Genomic DNA, 13988 nt, shown 5'->3' with positions numbered 1-13988 from the left:
TTACACATTGTAACATGCACAGATTTCAATGGTACAGCTAAGTGAATTCTTTCACTTACATAATATAAACCCACGTAACCACCACATAGATCAAGACTGAGAAATTTCCAAGCACTCCAGACAGTTCCCGCCGTCAATTCTGCCTCAGAAGTAACTATCATTTTCACTTCTAGTGCAACAGATCTGTTTTGCCTATGGTTGAACTTCATGTAAATGAGGTCAGAGTGTCTATTATTGTTCCGCATCTGGCTTCCTTCACTCAGCATTACTCTGAGAGGTTCATCCGTGCTGCGTGTCAGTAGTAATTTATATTTTACTACAGTATAATATTCCATTGTACAAATATACCATAGTCTATCCATTCTCCTTTGATGGGCATTTGGGGTAATTTTTTCCATTTTGAATTAATATGAATAAAGCTGCTATAAACATTCTGTATATTCTTTCGGTGGACATTTCTATTAGGCATATACACCCAGGATTAGAGTTGCTAAGTAGGGATACATTTTGGTTTGGAACATACTTCCAGTTATTTCAAGTAATTACATCAAACTACACACCTATCAGAGATGGAGTTTCGCAGCCCCACATACTTGCCAAACTTTGATACTGTTAGTCTCTTAATTGCAATACTGATAGTCTCTTAATGGCAACTATACTGTTAACATATTGTGGTTTTGATTTTCATTCTCTTAATGACTAGCGATGTTGAATGCCTTTTAAAAAAAATGTTTAAGATGCTTTCATTCACATTTTTTACAAGACTGAAAAAGCCTTAATTATCTATATTGAAGAGAAGTATCATTTACATTTTGAGTGGCGGCAGGGACATTTCCCGTATCTAACATGCTGGAGTATCACAGAGGAGATCAACACTACAGTCTAAGAAAGAGAGCAGTCTTCCTTTGAGAAAATACCTTTTCCTTGGCCAAGTGGTTAAAGTGGCACTGAGCCTTCAGGGTGCAGGTGCGAGCTGGTGGGAGGCTTGCGAACACCTTTTGAAATGCTCATTGGCTATTTGAATCTACTCCTTTGTAAGAAAGCTGCAGCAGATATGTTTGTGGAGGGCTGAGGTTTCAAGTGATCCAGATGTAGGTCTGACAACTTCGTGTGCCTCAGAGAGTCTATCTGTGCCCTGACTGGAAAAAGATCCTGAAGCCAGGACTCTGGTCAAAGGGGAAGCCTCAAGAGTGAGTCATGTGTCCATGGAGCCATTTAAGCAAAAACTAGACAAAAAGGAAATTTGTAGAGGAATGTAAAGACCGACTGGAAGGTGAGACTAAAGAAACTTAAATGTCTCTTCCAACACTGCTAAGTGCTATAGAGCTCCAACTGTGGGTAGAGCAGTGAAAACTGGAAGGGAGAGGGTGGAAGTCAGAGGATGAAGCTTTGACTGTTGAGTATCTATCGTGCACCCGGAATAGTACTAAGCCTTATGGGCATAATTTCATTCAATTCTCACAAGCACGTAACATAGATACTACCTGTATTAGTTATTTATTGCTGCATAACAACATTTACTACAAACTTAGAAGCCTGAAACAATGCACTTTATCATCTCATGGATTTATGGGTCAGGAGCCCAGGCACAGCTTAGGTTCTCTGTTAGGCCAGCTGAGGCTCGACTGGGGAAGGATCAGCATCCGCGCTCACATGACTACGGGCAGCATCCAGTACCTGGGGGCCCAGGCTCTAGTCTCCTGTGGCCATCAGCTGCTCTCAGTTCCCTGCCCTGTCACGGCTCAGAACCTGGCAGCCTGCTTCTTCAGAGCCAGCAAGGAAGAGGGTTTCTTACCAAAGCAGATGTTGCAATCACAGGCAACGCAGTCACGTACATGTAATCATGTACATTCTTTGCCATATTCTGTGGGCCAGGAGCAAGTCATAGGTTCCCCCTCACTCAAAGGAGAGGAATGACCCATCAGGATGTGAACACCAAGAGCAGGAATCATAGGAGCCACCTTAAAAGTCTGTTTATCCTGCTCCTGTTGTCCTCACTTCACAGGCAAAAAATGAACGAAGACAGGTAAAATAAATGGCCAGATTTCAAACACAAGGGTATTTAAATCTAGGATTTGCCTCCTTAACCACTGTAGAACCAGGGAAAGGTCCAAAGAGCACGGGGAGGGAGACGCGGGGGGAGGGAGGACTGGGCATGGTGGCTCACACCTAGAATCCTAACAGTGTGGGAGGCAGATGCCAGAGGATCACTTAAGGCCAAGACTTTGAGACCAGTCTAAGCAAGAGCAAGATGCCACTTCTACAAAAAATAGAACAATTAGCCAGGCATGGTAGTGAGCACGTGTGGTCTCAGCTATTCAGGAGGCTGAGGCAGAAGGATCACTCAAGCCCAGGAGTATGAGGCTGCAGTGAGCTATGATCACGCCATTCCCCTCTAGCCAGGGTGACAAAGATGCTGTCCAAAAAAAATAATAATAATAATTAAGGAGAGGATGGGACAACAGCTGAAATGGCTTATTCTGAAAAAGCCTCAGGATTGGGTTGACAGGACTGACATGAGCAATGAGGCAGGAAAGAATTGGTATTACAGGAGAGCGAGGAGACTGGTCATATTAAATACAAGATTTACTGAGGTAGGTGATGGAGTCTCAAAGACTGTAGAGTTACAGTAGCACAAGTTGTCTAGAGAGTCAAATGCAGATGCATTTTTTTAATCTAATACAGTATTCAATAGAGAATTATTCTAGATTTTAAGAAGTTTTTAGAGCATTAAGATGAGTCAAGTATCACAACCTCATTCTAATCAATAGATCTGAAACTTCTTAGAAAAATAAAGCTTGATGTTAACCAAAGAAGATATCCTTTGAAATAGGCAATATCTTTGAAAACATGGCTGTACACAATTTAAACAAATAAACATTGACTATTAAGTTAAAAATGTTTCTCCAGGGAGAATTTTTGGTGAGGTCTAAATGAAAGAAAGACTACAATGAAAAGAAGCAACTCTTTTGCAGGGGCCTTCCTCATCCTACTCAAATCATAAATGCTAGAACCTTGGTCAGTGCTAGGGTCTCGGTCAGTCCTGACAGTGGTGAGCTATGCAGCAGGACACTGTGAAAATGGGTTTCCCTCTAAGCACTGGAGGCCACACAGCCCTCCAACCCAAAGGACAACTGGCCAGACTCAAGCCAGTCTGACCTGTGTGTGGTTTTATGGTACAAAATAGAGGGAAGACTTGAATCTTGGGAAAAGAATGCCGTGTTTCTTCTGCCCATCAGTCACGTCGCTAGCTTCACCTCCTTCCAAATTAACAAAATTACCATGAGGTTTAGCGTAATGAGATGAAATGACTGGCTGTCTGTCCACTAACAATTCCAAGTGTGGGTTTAGAGGCAGCTGCCTGTGTTGGAATCCTCTCTCCTCCACTCACAAGCTGTGACCACAGACAAGCACCTCTGCTGGCTCAAACCTCACTTTAATCATATCTGAAATGGTGAGTAAAAATGAGATAGTGCATAATGAGTTTTGTACAAGGAAGGACAAAATGAGATCGTACATCTAAAGGGTTTAATATAGAGAATGAACTAGACACATATTAAAACATTCATGATTACATCATTAGTACACAGTGTAATGATATGCTCATAAAAGTATGATAAATTTTGTTGAATAAAAAATCCAGTGGAATGGATACAATCATGGATCTTTTTCATTCTATGCTTTTCCTACATGGATGCATGTGCCTCCAGGAAATATGGCCACACTATAAATAAATATGGTGTTTCCTCCTGGAGTAGCGACTTTATCCCAGTTTGGGGAGAGGGAAACAAATTTAACTCATAAGTTCCTTTTAATTGCCTTTATATTAGATCCATAAGAAATGTTTTATGTGGTTAGATATTTTCAAACTAATACTGATTAAATATACCTGCAAGTCTAACTCTAACTCCATAGTTTAGAACTCAATACGTTTAACTTTACAAGTGATAGTACATAATTTTTATATTAAGTATCTGCAGGAATGATTCCATCCAGAACAAACCCTGATGTATTATATACATGTATTCTCCATATTTTAAACACATTACATTTTTTAATTATATTCATCTTTTTTCATCTGGTGGCAAAAATACCAGTGCAACTTGTTTTTGCAAACATTTGCTCAGATAAGCAATGTTTTCTTTTTTTGAGACAGGATCTCATAATATTGCCCGGGCTGGTCACCACAACCTTCCAAGTAGCTGCATAGCAATTTTTATATTATCTTTTTGTCACAGCCAAGAAAAATATTATAAAAAGCAAATTCTCATCTGAATTTTTAAGATAAAACACAAAATTTCAAAGCTTTCCATCTAATGCCTTCATGGAATTCAGTCTTACTAGGCATTCAGAAACCTTAGCTACAGACATCTTTTTTTAATATTTGCAAAAGGTATTAATTCATCTTTTGTATGGCTGATTAGTATTCCATGGCACACAAACCACATTTTATTAACCCACTCATGAATTGATGGGTTGATTCCACATCTTTGCAACTGTGAATTGTGCTGCAATAAACATTCAAGTACAGGTGTCTTTTTGATGAAAATTAATACCTTTTGCAACAATCTGGATGGAACTGGAGACCATTCTCCTAAGTGAAGTATTTGAAGAATGGAAAAACCAACATCTCACATACTATTAAACTGCCACTAACCACAGAGCACACATGTGCACAGAGGGAAGTGAAACTAAGTGACCTACCAGGGAGGGAGGAGGGGAGTGGAGAGGAGAAGTCAACCTAATGGGTGCTGCGAACACTATTTGGGTGACAGGTGCACCTACAGCTAGGATTCAAGCATTACAAAAGGGATCTGTGTAATCTAACATGTTTGAGACCCTTTGTTTTGAAATAAAAAATGTATATGTAAATCCAAATGTAGTTGGATTTATATATATTTAATAAAATGCCTTCAAAAACATCATATGAGATAAATCCCCAATGTCCAATCTTACTCTTACCCAATGAAGAACATGCACCAACTTGAAGTTACAGAAAAGGTCATAAAAGATTAGAAAATGTAAAAGTATCCTCTAATTTTAAATACATTTAAAGAAAAAATTACAAATTCTAACTTCAAACACATTTAAAGAAAAATTTAAAGTTCTTTCCTGCACACATACACATATCCTTCAACTACTACTTCCATTGCAGACAATATGTGTTTCTGCCAATATGTATTTAAGTACATCTCCATAGCATTTAATATCAATAGGTTTTCTTTCAAATACATTTGAAAGAAATGAGTTGAGTTTTTAGTTGAGTTTCAGTGGAGTTTTTTTGCTCTAGAGGGTTTTTTTGGTTTTTTTTGCAACAGGGTCTCTGTCACCCAGGCTGGCGTACAGCAGCATAATCACAGCTCACTACAACCTTGAACTCGTGGGCTCAAGTGATCCTCCTCCCTCGGTGGGACTGCAGGCACATGGCACATATTCAGCTGGCTATTTTTTTTTTCTTTGTACAGATAGGGCCTCACTATGTTGCCAAGTCTTGTCTCAAACTCCTGGCCTCAAATGATTCCCTTGCCTCAGCCTCCTAAAGCTCTGGGAATATAGGTTTGAGCCACCACACACACCAGTTCCTTTGAAATACATCTTGACCATTTGGTAGATCTTTACATCCCTCAACCAAGGTCATCTTTGCATTGCCAGATGTTGAAATGGCTAGCAGAGAACCCTCAAGTGGAGTTAATTGACATTACCCACGTACCAGAATGGTGGTTCATGTGTTACTGCCATTTACCTGAAGTAATAGAACATACATTTCATATGTGTATTAGTATTCATCTAGAATTTCCTGATAACATCCACATGTTCCACGTGTGTGATCTCACTTTATCCTTGCAACATGTATGACGTAAATCAGGCCAACCTTATTATTCCTGTTTAACAGATGAGAAAATTGAACCAAAGAAGGGTTAGTCTCATGGCTAGTGAATTTATTAGAAATGTTCCCCAGCCATTTGGGAAGAATCCAATCTGAAGACAGATAGCAGAGCACATCAAAGAAGGAAAAAAGTAGAGGAAGGGCAACATTTATTAGGCACTTACTATATCTTCAGCACCATGCTAGGCACAAACCTTACAATCATTGTCCTTGCTACCAGAAAGCTCACATTCTAATAAAACCTGAAGCTTGGTAGAGTAAAGTTATCAGCCCATTTTTTCATAGATAATAAGGCTAGGCATGGATGTAACTCTGGGTAACTGATGCCAAAACCTATATTGCTTTTATGACATCATGCTGAAATCTATCATCATTTCCCCACTGAAAACCCTAACAGCCTGATATTCCCTAGGTCTCTGCTTCTTCTATTCACTAACTGACATAAGAAGACCCAGGCCACAACCTGAATTATAAGCAGCCACTTTTGCCCAGTATTCTATAATCCCTGCATTAGCTAGGGTTTCCCCAGAGAAACAGAACCAATAGGATAAATACAGAGAAATATATATAAATGGAAATTTTAGGAATTAACTCATGCATATATGGCCAAGGAGACATACAATATTCCAATTGCATGCTAGAAAAACAGACAAGCTGGTGGTATAATTCAGTTTGAATTTAAATGCCTGTGAAGCAGGGGAAATGATGGTATAACTCCAAGTCAAGCGTGAAGGCCTGAGAATAGGGACAGGCCATGGGTATAAGTTGCAGAGTCCAAAGGCCCAAGAACCAGGAACTCCAATGCTCAAGGGCGGAAAAGGATGGATGTTTCCACTCAAGAAGAGAAAGTGAACTCAGTTTCCTCTCTTCTTTGTTCTTTGGGACCCTCAATGAATTGTATGGTGCCCACCCACATTGATTAAGGCAATCTTCTTTACTCTGTCTACCAATTCAAATCCTAATCCCTTCATAGACACACCCAGAAGTACTGTTTTACCAGCTATCTGGGTATCCCTTATTCCAGTCAAGTTGACACTTGAAGAATGAATCCTATGTACTCAATTAACCATCACAACCACTGACAATTCTACTATGGGATCACACAGCACAAAGGCTCACCAAATGCTGGCACTATGCTCTTGGACTTCCCAACCTCCAGAACTGTGAGAAACAAATTTCTTTTTATTTTTTCAATGAGAAAAAAAAATGACCAAAAATAACCTCTGTGGAAAGCAGTTTGATAGTTCCTAAAAAAAATTGAACACAGAATTATCATATGATCCCAGCATATACTTTGGGGTATGTACCAAAAAGAATTAAAAGCAGGGACTCAAGCAAATACTTATATACCAATGTTCATAGTGCTATTAGTTACAATAGCCAAAATGTAGAAACAACCCATTGTCCCTCCACAGGTGAATGGACAAGCAAAATATGGTCTATACATAAAATAGAATGTTTTTCAGACCTAAAAAAATTCTGATACCTGCCATGTATTAGTCAGGGTTCTTCAGAGAAACAAAGCCAGCATGGGAGTGGCTTATGAAATTATGGAGGTTAAGAATTACCAAGATCAACCACCTAATCTTCGATAAACCAAACAAGAACATACCTTAGGGGAAAGACTCCCTTTTCAATAAATGGTGTTGGGAGAACTGGATATCCACATGTAAAAGGCTGAAACTAGACCCACACCTTTCCCCACTCACAAAAATTGATTCAAGATGGATAAAGGACTTAAATTATAGGCATGAAACAATAAAAATCCTCAAAGAAAGCATAGGAAAAACACTGGAAGATATTGATATGGGGAAAGACTTAATGAAGAAGACTGCCATGGCAATTGCAACAACAACAAAAATAAACAAATGGGACTTCATTAAACTGAAAAGCTTCTGTACAGCCAAGGAGACAACAACCAAAGCAAAGAGACAACCTACACAATGGGAAAGGATATTTGCATATTTTCAATCAGACAAAAGCTTGATAACTAGGATCTATAGAGAACTCAAATTAATCCACATGAAAAAAGCCAACAATCCCATATATCAATGGGCAAGAGACATGAATAGAACCTTCTTGAAAGAAGACAGACAAATGGCTAACAAACATGAAAAAATGTTCATCATCCCTATCTGAGAAATGCAAATCAAAACAACCCTGAGATACCATCTAACCCCAGTGAGAATGGCCTACATCACAAAATCTCAAAACTGCAGATGCTGGCGTGGATGTGGAGAGAAGGGAACACTTTTACACTGCTGGTGGGACTGCAAGCTAGTACAACCTTTCTGGAAGGAAGTATGGAGAAACCTCAAAGCACTCAAGCTAGACCTCCCATTTGATCCTGCAATCCCATTACTGGGCATCTACCAAGAAGGAAAAAAATCGTTTTATCATAAGGACACTTGTACTAGACTGTTTTTTGCAGCTCAATTTACAATCGCCGAAATGTGGAAACAGCCTAAATGCCCACCAACCCAGGAATGGATTAACAAGCTGTGGTATATGTCATGGAATACTATTCAGCCATTAAAAAAATGGAGACTTTACATCCTTTGTATTAACCTGGATGGAAGTGGAAGACATTATTCTTAGTAAAGCATCACAAGAATGGAGAAGCATGAATCCTATGTACTCAATTTTGATATGAGGACACTTAATGACAATTAAGGTCATGGTGGGGGGAGGAAAAGCAGAGAGAGAGAAGGAGGGAGAGGGGTGGGGCCTTGGTGTGTGTAACACCTTCTGGGGACAAGACATGATTGCAAGAGGGACTTTACCTAACAATTGCAATCACTGTAACCTGGCTTATTGTACCCTCAATGAATCCCCAACAATAAAAAAAAAAATGGAAAAAAAAAAAAGAATTACCAAGATCTGCATTTAGAAAGCTGGAGACCCAGGATAGTTTCAGTCAAACTGAGAACCAGGAGAGCTGATGATACAAATTCCAGTCTGAACATCAGCAAGCGTAAAACCTAAGAAAAGCCAATGTTTCCGTTTCAGTCTGAAGGCAGGAAAAGATTGATGCCCCAGCTCAAGCAGTCAGGCAACGTGGTATTAGTAGGGCTGCCTACTGAAAACAGACAAGGTCTTTTGAGTTTCCTTTTGCTCACTAAGTTCATTTTAGACGCCTACATTCTAAATGGGTTTTCAGGAATTGACTCAACATTATAGCACCACTGGATGCCATTTTCTTGGCTAGAGGAAAAAATATAACAGAAAAATCAAACAAACTTTCTTGATGTGCACAATACTTAACTTGAAACTAAATCAGATTGGACAACTTAATAAAACTCTAGGAGCTTTGAGTTTAGACATATGACCTGCTTCATAAAAATGCTGAGAAATTTAAATCAGATCATGTGTACTAGTGATACAAGGAAAGCCTCTCAAATTCTAGCTCCATTTTCCAGATTTGACCTCCCCTACTCCACAATTCAGTGATTATTTCTTCCTGCAAATGTCAAGCTCACCTCCCAACAGCCATAATTCATTATGTCTTTGCATTTTTAAGGAATTTTACTTTCTTATTTAATATATACATTTAAAAATAGTGAAGACATAGATTGGAAGAAAACATTTGTAAAAGATATATTTGACAAGATATTGATATACAAGGTATGTAAATAACTCGTAAACTGAAAAATAGAAAGAGAACCTAATTTTTTTAAATGAGCAATTGATTTGGGCACACACTTCCAAAAATAAGGTTTGTGAACTGTTAGTGTGAGGAAAAGTATACATCATTAATCACCAGAGAAATGCAAATTAAAGTCTTAATAAAGTACTTGATGCAACCGCCCAAAGTGTTAAAATTTTAAAAAATGACAATACTTAGCGCCTGTGGCTCAAGAGGCTAAGGCGCCAGCCACATAGACCTGAGCAGGCGGGTTGGAATCTAGCCTGGGCGCGCCAAACAACGACAGCTGCAACCAAAAAACAGCAGGGCGTTGTGGCAGGTGCCTGTAATCCCAGCTACTTGGGAGGTGGAGGCAGGAGAATCACTTGAGCCCAGGAGTTGGAGGTTGCTCTGAGCCATGATGCCATGACACTCTACCTAGGGCGACAGCTTGAGGCTCTGTCTCAAAAAAAAAAAAAAAAAAAAAATGACAATACCAAATGTTGGCAAGGATGTGAAGTACACAGAACTCTCATATTCTGTAGCCTGAATTCTATGTCTGAGTTTTCATCCAAGAGGAACAAAACATAACGTTCACAGAAAGACTTGAATAAGAATCAAAACTATTTAGAAATGAGTATAATAGTGATGGATGTGTTACTTAGTTCAATGTAAGCATTTCACATTATTTATCAAAGTAGTACTCTGAACCCCATAAATGTATCAAGGTACAAAGTTATGATTTAATAAAAAATAATTTAAAAATAAATGAAAAATGGTAAAAAAAAAAAAAGAATATTCCTAGCAGTTTTATTTATAATAGCCAAAAATTAAAAATGATCATATTCCTAGAAGTTTCATTTATAATATTCCAACACTAAATATGGTCAGATATCTATCAATGGGAAATGGATTAAAAATGCTGGGGTATATTCATACAATGGAACACTCTTCAGCAATAAATAAGAACCAGTTATCGGATATAAGCAGCAACATGAAGGAATCTCAAAACACTATGCTGAGTGAAAGAAGCACAGTTCATTGAAATGAAATCTTGGCACAAACAAAGGGTAAGAGTTGCCTAGGAAAAGGCATGAGAGAACTAAATAGATAATGTGTTTAAGCAAGCAGAGTAAAATGTTAACAGCAGATCCAGGCATCTATCAGCATTCATTGTAAAATCAGTTTTTATCATACTAAAACACTGCAAAATTTGGAATTATGCAAAACTGAATTGCAAAAACTCACCAATGAGAATAACTTTGGAGTAATTGCTGAAGACCTTCCATGAAGAGCACTTCTTAATATCACAGACACACATATATCGTTTCTTTAATTATAATTGGATCTTCATAGAGCATTTACAGTGCTATCTACTGTATAACTGATTTCCTCCAAAGACACAATAAAAACAATTTCTAAAAGTCACGATGATTATGAAATAAAAATGTAATTATTAGCATAAGATCTAGGCAGACACAGCAGCTCACACCTGTAATTCTAACACTTTGGGAGGTCAGGGAGGTATGATCACTTGAATTGAGGAATTAGACACCAGCCTCAACAAAAGCCAAACCTTGCTTCTACACACACATAAAAAAAGAAATTAAAAAAGAAAAAGAAAAATTAGCCAGGCATGGAGGTGTGCAAGTGCCTGTAGTCCCAGGTACTTGGGAGTCTGAGACAGGAAGACCAGTTCAGCCCAGGAATTTGAGGTTGCAGTGAGCTATGATGATGCCGCTGCACTCTAGCCTGAGTGACAGAGTCAGACCTTGTCTCAAAAAAATAATAATATATTAGCACAAGATTTCAATCTCAGAGAAGGGTGATGGGTTCTTTGGTTACCAAAAATAGTCTATATTAAGATCTGTGAGGGAAAAAAAAAAAAAGGATGCAAATTTTTTTTAGATGTTAATCTTCCATTTCTCAGGTCAGACCCTGTGACTTGGAAGTGTGTTTTTCATTCTTTCGGTCTAAAGTTTGCTCTATCACCTATATCAGTTTTCTATCATTGAGTTCTTGACCTCCTGCATCAGAGGCACTGGAAGTACTTCTTGAAAATTCAGATTCTTATGCCAAAACCGTATCAACTGGATCAAAAAGTAAGATAGTCTTTTCTTTTTAAAAATTTTCATATGTGGTTGAAATAGAACTGAGAACCGTGGCTTGAAACTACATAATTATTAGACATTCGGTATGTTCTGAAAGCAATGGGCACAAAATAAACTCGCTGGCAATCTACCCACGAACTTGTGCCAACTTCTGAACAGCTCCTGGTATGTGTCCCCTAGTCACGCCTCTCCTTCTTCCCTAACACGCTGCTTAGTGGTCTCCTGTGTGCTAGACACAAGCTCTTTAAATGCACGCTCGTTTTCCAGCCGATTTAGAGTAGGCTGATGGTTGCATTAGAGTGTTTACAGTACCACTTGCAGTGCTGTTTCTACAGCTCCTGGTTGGGGCAGGTAAAATGAGATATTGGGAACATCCTAAGCACAGGGATCCCCAAAGAGGAAGGGCCCTAGACTCTGATCACTGCTTTTTCCCCATTTACTTTCTCTGATATATATTCATGGAGTACAGGTGCTAGTCTTGTTCACTGACATTGTGTTGTGATGAAGCCAGGGCCTTCCTTGCATCCCTCACTGAAGCCACGCACGGCCTACCCACAAAGCAATCTCCCATCATGCACCACCCACCCATGTGCATCACTCCACACTCTGCTTCCTCATTCACACTCGGTGTGGCTCCTTCTTATAAGCAAGAACACACAGCATTTGTCTTTCTGTGCCTGGATTGTTTCACTTAATGTCATGGCCTCCATTTCCATCCATGTTTCTGCTTAAGACAATTTCATTTTTTTTACAGCTGAACTGTACTTTGGTGTGCATATATAGCATATTTCTTTATCCAAAACTCCACTGATGGACATGAAGGTCGATTCCCTATCTCTGCTATCGTAAATAGTACTGTAATAAACATGTGAGTGCTGGTGTACCTTTTTTATTTATTAATTTCTTTTCTTTGGATAGATAGGCAGTAATGGGATTGCTGGGTCATGTGGTAGTTCTTTCTTTAGTTCTGAGAAATCTCCACACAGTTTCCCATAGAGGTTGCCCTAATTTACATCCCTGCCAACAGTGTATAAGAGTTCTTTCTCTGCATCCTCACCAACATGTTAGTTTTTGGTCTTTTAATCATATGATTAATCAGATATGATCTGATTGGTGTTAGATCACAGCAGCTGTAATTTACATTTCTTTGATGATTAGTGATTTTGAACATTTTTCTCATATGTTTCTTGGCCATGTGTAGGTCTCCTTTTAAAAAATGTCTGTTCATATCCTTAGCCCACTTTGTAATGGAGTTAATTTTTTTAATTGTTATTGAGTTCCTTGTAAATCCTGGATATCAGTCTCCTGTAAGATGTATGGTTGGAAATATTTTCTCCCATTCTAGAGATTGACTTAATTAAGCTACAAAGCTCTAAGCTGTGCAGTTTTGTTGTCTGCTTAAGTCCCGTTTGTTTATTTTTGGATTTTTTACCTATGCTTTTGAAGTCTTAGTCATGAACTAAGTTAATAATTTGCCTGAACTAATATCCAGAAGAGTTTTCCTCAGGTTTTCTCCCAGTATTTTTATCATTGCAGCTCTTTCATTGAAGTCTGTAGTCTATCTTGAGTTGATTTTTGGATATAGTGAGAGAGAGGGGTCCAGCTTCATTCTTTTGTATATGGCCATCCAATTTCCCCAGCACTATTTATTGAAAAGGGTGCCCTTTCCCTAGTGTATGTTCTTATCAACTTTGTCAAAGATCTGTTGGCTGTAAGCATGGGCTTTATTTCCGGGCTCTCTATTCTGCTCCATTGACCTAAGTGTTATATATCATTTAGTGCTATGTTGTTTTAGTTATTATAGCCTTATAGGATTATCTAATTAGAAGTTAAATAATGTGTTACCTCCAGCTTATTCTTTTTCCTCAAGATTGCTTTGGCTACTTGGGCTCTTTTTTAGTTCCATCTTCAGATTTTTTTTTCTAATTCTGTGAAAACTTATTTTGGTATTTTGATAGGGATGGCATTGAACCTATAAATAGCTTTAAAATATGGGACGCTTCGCAAATGTGCCTGTCATCTTTGCACAGGGGCCATCCTAATCTTCTCTGTATCAATCCACATTTAGTATATGTGCTTCCAAATCAAGCACTGGTCACTACTCTTATTCATAAATATTTTTGTACTATAGAGCCAAGTCTCCTTTCTAATGAATTGATGTGGATTTTGAGGCATCTGAATGATGATCAATAGCTCAATGGTACCATTATAATCTCAATTATGTAATCAGTTTTATACTGGGTCTTCTAAAAATTAATTCCAAGAGTTTTAAGTTTAAAATCAGTAGGATTCTATTTCTTATAGCCATTCTTTTATAGTTGCTCTAGCAATCCTGCTGAATAGAAGCAGAGTTTCATTTAAATGT

General features: G+C 38.4%; 1 non-coding gene across 1 annotated transcript; it reads right to left on the bottom strand.

Moving 5' to 3' along the window:
• Nucleotides 1–13608: 13608 nt before the first annotated feature.
• On the bottom strand, nt 13609–13715 carry LOC128562902 (U6 spliceosomal RNA). Its single transcript, XR_008373600.1, has one exon. It is a non-coding gene; the product is annotated as a U6 spliceosomal RNA (small nuclear RNA).
• Between the last annotated feature and the right edge of the window lie 273 nt (nt 13716–13988).

The sequence above is a fragment of the Nycticebus coucang genome, chromosome 12 (genome assembly GCF_027406575.1).
Source record: "Nycticebus coucang isolate mNycCou1 chromosome 12, mNycCou1.pri, whole genome shotgun sequence".
NCBI lineage: Eukaryota > Metazoa > Chordata > Mammalia > Primates > Lorisidae > Nycticebus > Nycticebus coucang.
This window is presented reverse-complemented; position numbering and strand designations above follow the sequence as displayed.